Raw genomic sequence first — 9745 nt, forward strand, 5'->3', positions numbered from 1 at the left:
CCAGACCTTCCTCATTATCATCTTTAACATATAAAATGAAATACTGGATTTCTAAACAGGACACTTTATGTGGTGAGAAAATATGGTCAATATACTCACAAAAAATAGTGTGTTTTGGAGGGCAAGGTGCTGAAGCTAAGTATTGTACATAAAAGTAAGTATAAACTAAAGATTGGAGAAGGTCTGAAAGTTGTTCATCAATTTAGTTAACAAAGACTATGAAAAAAGGTTATAATAGGCCAATATACCTATTTATTAAATCAAATTTTAAAAGGTAACTGTCCCTCATCCTGTGAAGAAAATGCTTTCAAAGTTTTGTTTTGTTTTTTTTTTTTACAAGACTTATCTAGTATTACTTCTCTTTCTTCCAGGAACCTGGAACTTCTTTAAGCTACTGACACAAATACTTTTGTTTCACTGTCTCTTCCCTTTCCAATAGCCTCACCTCAGGTGCCTCAGCTTGGTTCAAAGTGTAACTTAAATTTTTTTAGCTTAGGGCGCCTGAGTGACTCAGTCATTAAGCGTCTGCCTTCGGCTCAGGTCATGATCCCAGGGTCCTGGGATCGAGCCTGGCATCAGGCTCCCTGCTAAGCAGGAAGTCTGCTTTTCCCTCTCACGCTCCCCCTGCTTGTGTTCCCTCTCTCACTGTCTCTCTCTCTGTCAAATAAATAAATAAAATCTTTAAAAAAATTTTTTGAGCTTCTTATTGTATAGGTCCCTCTTCCTAAACAAACTAACTTTTGAGAAAGTTATAAAAGTTATATATAAAAACTCCAGGGAAATATAAACAGGTAAGCACAAATAAACAAAGGCAACCCTCAGCATAAGGCTAGTGGGGTATTATCCACTCTTTGTGTGTGTGTCTGTAACTAAAATGAGTGTTGGTGATGTTCACTGGATATAGTAGAATTCTAGCCAACATTAAGCCAAAAATACGTGAAAGCCAAGACTGAATTCCAGAGTGTGGATGGAAGGAGATTAGTAAGTGGTCAGAAAGAGGAAACAAAAAGTAAAAGTATTTTGGGAGAGCACTGATTTTATATGACTCCCAAAGTCATCATCGGAGGGGAAAAACATGGAGAATCAAGCAAGGGAAGTTTAATGGGCCAGGAAGTGGAATACATAGCTTAGCCTATGTTCCCCTGGCCAGAATTCAGTCACAAGCAAGAACTTAACAGGAAGAACTGGGGTCAATGGGCATGGGCGCACCATCAGTTAAGAAAATTAGATCTAGACAATCTTTGTATGTGTTCTAGATGATGGAAGATTAAACAAAATCACAAACAATCAAGAAAACAATAAAAGAAACAATAAAACAAAGTCTTAAAAAAACAATAAAAGAAAGTTTTATTTTCATTAGCAGCTGGCCAAAACAGAGTTGGCAAATAACTATAGGGCTGTTGTTGATAAGGGCAGTATCAGAAACAAGACACCAAGGCATCATGGGAGGGGAGATGAGTCCCAACGATGAAATCAAGGAAGTAGTATTAGAACGGGACTGAAAAGGACAACTGGTGCTTTGGAATTTCCATCTCTATGGAGGCCATCTGTATAGAAACAGAGATGAGCTGTTTCCAGATGTGCAATGAAGAAATAACAAACTGCTTGGGAGGTTTGGAGTAGAGAGGATCAATATTCAAAAACAGTTAGGGAGCCTGATAAAGCAGACTAGATGAATTGGCTTCCAAGTGTAACACTGGCAAAAATAGGCATAGAGTGAAATTTGCTAGAATATATAATTTCTTTTAACAAAAGATCTTTTCAATTTTATAGTTTCAAAACTCAGTGGTCCATATTTGGTTTATTAAATGTGTGTGTGTGTGTGTTGGGGGGAGTATTCTATTAAAATTATTTTAAGTCAATTTAATGAATGTCAATTTGTAAAACATAATTTCCCCCTCAATATCACAATATATGTGTATGCATTTCATTATAAATTCCAAATAAAATTTAATGAAAAGATCTTGAAAAAGGGTTAGAAACAGAAATAGATATATAGATTTATACATTTATAGATATAGATAAACTACCAAAGCAGCATGCTCACTTTTCTTAGTGTCACATTCCAAGTGGATTTAGACCTGGTGCCAAAGAATCATATCTATCAACTTACTATGCATTTGAATAGGAGATTTATGTGGGAAATACGAGGCAGAGTTTAACTGAATATGTACCAAGCAAATTAATAATACTTTAACATACAGAACTTGTGCTCTTGCAAACTTATACATAAAAAAAGACTTCATATATGGACTCATGATTTATTTCTTTTCCATTATAATTTGGAAAGTTCAAGATACCAAAAATTTCAGATGTAATGAATATAATACTAAGTCAGCAAACTTTAATAATACTCAAAACAAAAGCTTACTATGCTTACGTGTCAGAAACTGCATGCATTAACTTATTTAATACTTAGAATAACTCTATGAAGTACATGTTTTTACAGTGGAAGAAAATGAAGCACAGAAACATTTGAAAACCTCTCCAAGGTTATACAAATAATAAATGGTGTAATCCATTATTTATACATATTAAGTTTCCCCAGAATCTGTGGTCTTTATCTCTGTGTCAAACAACCTCCCATAATATAAAGATATTTTTACGTTAAAACATGTTTTCAACAATCCTTTTTTTCTTTAAAATTTTCATTGTACTATAGCATTTATTATTTTATCCTCTTGGGAAACAAAGCAAATGTTTTCCCTTATTTATCTATATCAGATATTAAAAGTCATGAAGTAAGTTTCATCTCTATCATATGAAGCTCACTCTAGTTTTTTTTTTTTTTTTAGCCCAAAGACCAATCTGGAATGTATAAAAAGAAAACTGTAAATGGAATGCCACTGGGTCTTGCTAGCATTACAATAGTTATAACCAGGAAACAATGCTGAGGACACCGTGTTTCTTGCCAGGTCCTAGCACAATTGGCTACCAGAGGTCCTGTAGAGTAAGTGTTACAGTCCTGTCTCTGCACAAACTCACTTTTTTGGCTAATGAATGACATTCAAGCAAGCAGAGGATTGATTCTTGAGACAGCTGCCTGAATTCTAATACTAGATTTCTATCCATACCAATACAGTCTTTAACTGATCTGCTAGACTACTTTCACAAATAGACAAAGAGACAAAAGGACTGACAGTTACAAGTGAATAATACACATGTTCACTAAACAAATAATTTTTCTGTGTGACAGACACAGTGCTATGGATATTCAGTGCTCATACCGAACCCTCACAAGGCTGCCCTATTCTGACTTTCATTACTTTTATAGATAAAGGTGGAGTACTTTCTTTCTCACCCAAAACTTTAACTCACCTTTTCATTACAAATACCTGGCCAAACAAAATGTCAAACCATATATATATAGAGAGAATTTACTTGAATAGCCCCTACATCAAAGTGCTGTTTTCTTAGAAGCTCGGAAATGTTAATATGTATCAGTTTGCAAAAATATCTTTAATGGCAAAGACATTGCCTTTGAGAGGGATAGCCCATGTTTGGAAAGGATAAAAGGATATTTTTTCTCTCTAAGAAAGCAGAAGAGAGATGCAATATAAAGGGGATACATTTAGCAGAAATATTGCTTATAAGGCAAATTAATATAAACTCAAAGAAGCACATTCTTAAAGAGGACTCAGGGTCAAAAATGTAATGCAAAAAAGGAAAAATAATCTGAAAGAAAAGTTTCATGGGTGTGAAATCAACGGAGCAAGAAGAAAAATTGTTCAGAGGGCAATTGCCATTACTTGAGAGATCATAGTTAGGAAGCAGCAGGCTATTGGGATGGTATTGTTCAGCTTCATTAATGGATGCATATGATTCCCGGAAAAAGAAAGGTTCTAAAATTAGGAGAGTGCTGTGGGTTTAAAGTGGAATCCTCATTAAGAGCAGGAGTTGTCCTGTGTTGTTTATCTAGTGCAAGGGCAGAGAGCTTTCAGGGCTCTTTCCACCCAGTCTGGGTGTTAAAACCAAGCAGTTGACCTTTAAGAAGCTAAATGATTCAAAATTTCCATAAAGGTTTTTTCATTGTTGTTGCTCCTTTGTTATCCCAGCAAAATGCTTTAGGATAACACAGCTACTTCCAGTTTGTTTACGCCACTCAGGAGATAAACAAGTATCCCTTAGTTTTTCCCTTCCTTTGTCTGAAGTGCAAATTTTAGGTAAACAGGGATCCTCAAAGCACATGGAAAGTTTTCACTGAGAAAGACCCCTCTAGGAAGAGTTAGGGTTCCAGGATGATGATGATGATGATGATGATGATTATATAATAATAATAATAATACCTCCCATGACATCTATATTCTCCCTTACGTGACAGGAATTTTCAAGGTAGATATGTAGATTGAAAAGGGACCTATTTATTCATTTAACAAATATCAAGGAAAGGGGCATTTGGGAGGAAAATGGACATTGGATCTATGGAATTTTGTTTGTTTCTTTGAGGGAAAATTGCCTTAAGATTGGTTCATGAGATCAGTAATACTTCTGCTTCAAAGTGACTATAGAAATTGAGTGATTATGGCTGCTGGGAAGGGGAGATGTCTTATTCTCTCTAATAGTTAAACATTAAGTGGGGATGTTTGCCCTCATATTTTCACACCTGCTATTTGGTCTGCTCACTTCTGATTTTTCACCCATGTAGTCCATCCAACACAAGGCTATCACATTTTGTCCCCAAGATACAGATCCGATTATACAAACAAACAAAAATAATTACAAAAGTCCAACACCTTAAGTGACTACTTATGGCTTATATAGTAAAGTATATATTTTTAAAACCAGGCTTCAAAGACTTCCACCAACGAATCTCAGTCCTACTTTTTGAAATAATGTCTCATTCTTCCTTATCATTTTCTATGATTTTAGCCTATGCCCTATTGCCAAATGTCTCTACTTATTTCCACCTCCGTGCTTCTCATATTCTCTTCTTGAAAGGAAATGATTTTATCCAACTCCACATATCTACATCCCATCCAGCTCAAAATGTCATGTGCTTTGGTCAGCAATTCTTTCATATCCCAACAGCTAAAGTAAACTTTCCCTCTTTGAAACCCGCATTCTACTATATCTTGACAAGTTATCAATCTCTACCGGTAGTGTCATTATATATGTGTTACCACTATTTTTCCACTCATTCACAGATATCATTATATATATATAATGATATCTTTGTAGCAGCAAGCTTTCAAAGCATTGCTAGGAGGGAGTCTGTAGTAAGAGCATATCAATCTTTTTACAGTGTCAACCCAAGCTGATCTTTCACTATTTAATGTTCTGTTAGCACCTAGAACTATGCAGTATATTATACAACTGGTTATATCATACTAGCATGGAATCATGTACTATTTGTATTGATCAGTGCCTTTATTTGTTTTCTAAATACAGAATTGTATAGTACAAAAGTGGGCATCTTTAAAGTCAGAGAGATTTAGATTTGAAATTAACTCCGACTTAAAACAGCTCTATATACTCGGGCAAACTATCAACCACCTTAGAGCCTTAGTTTATTTCTAAAATAGGGATAAAACGACCTCTATTACAATATATTTGTGAAGATTAAATGGAAAGATTTATATTAAGCACCTTGAACATAGAAAGCATTAGGATGAATTCCAGCTTTTTTCTTTTGCTATAACATCTCACGAGCTACACTGTTTCTTCTTAAAAAGAACATCCTGTACCTCACTTTCTAAGTATCCTCTCAAGTGTATAGCAGAGTTGAAGGTGGTATGCAACTAATGTCACTGACTAAAGTGGTATAAACAAGGATAGAAACGGTTTTACACAGTTTTCAACATTGTATCTAAAATGAGAAATCATTCTGCAATGGCTAGAATGCAGGTCAAACAGTCTGATATCTGATTCTAGATCTACAAGATGTTACTTACTAGTAGTGTGACTTTGAGACAGGTCCTGTACTTCTTTGATTCTCCATTTCTTCACCTGCAAAAATGAGGACATTGGACTAGATCCATGATTTCTGATTTCATTAACATTTTACAATTTATTGGTTTATATATCCTGTGAATAAAATTTTATGGAAGTGACAAAAATGGAAGCATTAAAAGCAGAGTACTCTGGATGATACAAAGAAAAAATTTAGGACTTCCACCTTTTAGTCTCTTCCTATAGGCTAGACTAAGTCTGGCTTAACTCTAGTCAAGGATTTACAGAGGGTACATGAAGAATTTTGATAGCTAATCAGTCAATTCAGGCCTACTCAGAATGTATGTATAAAAAATTACACTATCCATTCATCCGTTGAGGAACATTTAGGTTGTTTCCATATTTTTGCTTGTGAAAAATGCAGATATCTCTTCAAGATACTGGTTTCAAATCCTTTGGATATACATCCAAAAGTGGGATTGCTGGATCATAAGGTAGTTCCATTTTTTGAGTAACTTCCATGTTTTCTATAATTGATGTGCCAATTTACATTCCCAAACGTCTCTTTACTGATGAATGGATAAAAAATGTGATTACACACACATACATGTGCATGTGTGCGCACACAGAGGAACATAAGTCAGCCTTAAAAAAGGAGAAAATCTTGCATTTGTTGCAAAATGGATGAACCTGATGACATTAGCTCAGTGAAATAAGCTAAATACTGCATGGAATCAAAAATGTTAAATTCATAGAGACAGAGAACAGAATGGTGGTTATCAGGGAGTGGGATATGGGAGATGCTGGTCCAGGGATACACAGTTTTAGTTATGCAATTTAAATAACTTTTGGAGATCTAATATACACCAATGTGACTATAGTTAACAATACTGTATTATAAACTTGAAATTAGCTGAAAGGGTAGATCTTAAGTGTTCTCAACACACACACACACACACACACTATATAAGGTGTTGGATTTGTTAACCAGCTTGATGTGGTGAATATTTCACAGTGTACACATATATCAAATAATCAAGCTGTACACCTTAAGTATATATAACTTTTAATTGTCAAAAATTAGGTCAGGTGGCCTTTTTAATTTTGGGGTGGAGAGGGGAAAAAATGCCAAACTTTAAACCACTCTTTATATCTACTGAATATTTCCTAAGGATTCTTTGAAGCTACAAAAGTTATTTTACCAAGCATGCTCAGTACATTATCTAATTAGCTGAAAATTCCAAAGTGAAATTTCACAACTCTAATGCTTAAATAAGTTAAATAAATAACATGTATTGGCTTATACAAGGTAATACAGCTAACAAATGTGTGATCAGATATTGATGTTTTGTGTTTTAAAGACCATACTGGATACAAAACTCATGTGGATAAGCTGTCTCTGCACTTTCGATATCACTTAGAGTGTTTGAAGTTGACCACAATATCATAGAATGGTGTACAAAAATTGTGCCAGAAATCATGCAAGAAATTAAACATGTGCTTTGGAGTCAGAAAGATGGTTTTAACATTTTAACATTATAGTTCTGAGAAATGTACTTAAAGTCTTCAAGCTGCAGCTTATCTGTAAAATGCAAATCACAATATTGATCTTCTTTGTTTTTGCCTGTGTGTTTTGTGATTATTAAGTAATATTCGCTATAAGAAAGCACTAGTTCATAGTAAGTGTCAATGAATATAAGTTCCTTTTTATTTCTCCTTTTAATAATTCCACACATATAGTAAACATTGTTTGGCATAGTGTAAAGCAATGTCAGCAACTCAACTTTTTAATGGTTTCTTTCACAGTGGTTTCTAACTTTCTAACCTTTTGGAGCTGTTAAAATAAAGTCAAATAATGATACTGCTGTGGCGTAAGTGTATGCTAGGATCAATAAATTGTGGTTGTTGGAATAAATTGCAATTAAAGGGGTAGTACTTGATTGCTTGACAGTAGGTAGTCTTTCTGGCCCAAATAAACTCAAGTATTAGTCTGATTTACAAGCTAATTAGTATGGACTTCACATGCATTTCACTGGGAGACCATCAGATCATATTGACTTCTGTTCCCATCATGAGTGTGCCCTTGAAGTTGTTTTCTGTCACTTACAGGTGACAAGTCCTCTTTACTTGTTTACTTTGTTTATTCAAGAATATAGGCATCATTTTTAATCAAGTAGAATATATAAGAAATTTACACTGTTTGCAAATTAACACTTAAACATCTAAAAGCTTCATTATTGGCACTGGCCTTTTTTTTTTTCTCCTTATTTCTGTACATTTAAAATGAAAATATGCATGCATTCAGAAATGACAAAGGCATCAACATAGTAAGAAGGATGATTATTACTAAATCCTTGAAGCAATAGAAAAATACATATAAGCATTAATTTATAGGCTAGAAAACCATACGATAGGTATTTCAAGACAAAATATTTGAATAATACATAAAAAGACACAAATTTTGTCTCCAAATAAAGATAAATGCTTATCTAAAGTATAATTTTGTTTATCCTTAATTTTCTATTCAGTGCAGTATTTTATATGATAAATTCCAACATATGCCTGTATAATTATCTACTGAATACAAGGCATTCATAGACTGAAACAAAGTAATTTAAGCAATCTTGTTTTGTAAATTGCATTAAGGTATACCATGTATTTTCCTCTACTACCCATCTACCTACTACTGCATTTCCTGCTAGAGATTTAATACATTTTTGTTGAATAAAAAAAATGACAAAAGTGCAATTCCTCAAAAGGCACAAAGATACATATGGTATGACTGTTTTAAAATTAAGCATCTTTTCCATTTAAATAGCTCTACCCCACACCTCTCGTAAATACCACATTAGAAAAAAAAAACAAACAAAAGTCAGAAACATATGAAAAAATCCCTGGTGCCATGTCTTCTCTGTTGTCATATTTATGTGAGGTTACTAGTGTTAACACCCAGTAAATCTCACATCATACTTATTATACTTCTGTTATTTAATTTTCTTTTTCTGAGCCTCATTTTCCTTTCCCAACCTTTCTTTGAAAGGAAGCTTTGCAAAGGCTAAAGAAAAAAGACTAATCTATTTGTACATTGATGAATTTTAATCACCTACCAGAGTTTCTGACTCATACGTGTTCAATAATTATTTTTTTGCAGGCGCCTGGGTGGCTCCAGTTGGTTAAGCGACTGCCTTCGGCTCAGGTCATGATCCTGGAGTCTCTGGATCGAGTCCCACATTGGGCTCCCTGCTCAGCAGGGAGTCTGCTTCTCTCTCTGACCTTCCCCCCTCTCATGCTCTCTCTCTCTCAAATAAATAAATAAAATCTTTAAAAAAATAATTATTTTTTTGCATAAGGAAACTCATCACAAATATTATCAATTATAAATCATTAGAATACATTTCTGACATCAATTTACACATGAAAATATATTTTGCTAATTTTGAGTAATCTTTAAGTATCTTTTATGTCTGACAATGTACAACTATATTAAATTTATTTTTTTAAGTTTTTTCCATTTTTTCCATTTTTTTAAAAAAGATTTTATTTATTTATTTGAGAGAGAGAGAGCACGCACAAGCAGGGGGGAGGGGCAGAGGGAGAAGCAGGCTCCCCGCTGAGCAGGGAGCCTGATGCAGGACTTGACCCCAGGGTTCAATTTAAATTCAATTAATTATCACATGATATATTATTGGAAACTATATTTAAGAAATTATACAAAAACTACATATTAAACCTTAGAATCAATGGTAGTATTTTAATTAGCAATAATCGTGCCTCAGATAAACCTCATTGGCTACCATAGTGCCACTGCGCAAAGCTCAATGATAGTATTTTAAAGAACAAAATAGTATTAACCTAA

The 9745-nt window shown here is 34.1% G+C and overlaps 1 pseudogene; it reads right to left on the reverse strand.

Moving 5' to 3' along the window:
• Positions 1 to 9573: 9573 nt before the first annotated feature.
• Positions 9574 to 9705, reverse strand: LOC115941066 (U4 spliceosomal RNA; annotated as a pseudogene).
• Positions 9706 to 9745: the final 40 nt, after the last annotated feature.

This window comes from Leptonychotes weddellii, chromosome 14 (genome assembly GCF_054177405.1).
Source record: "Leptonychotes weddellii isolate Sample4059 chromosome 14, ASM5417740v2, whole genome shotgun sequence".
NCBI classification, from domain to species: Eukaryota; Metazoa; Chordata; class Mammalia; order Carnivora; family Phocidae; genus Leptonychotes; species Leptonychotes weddellii.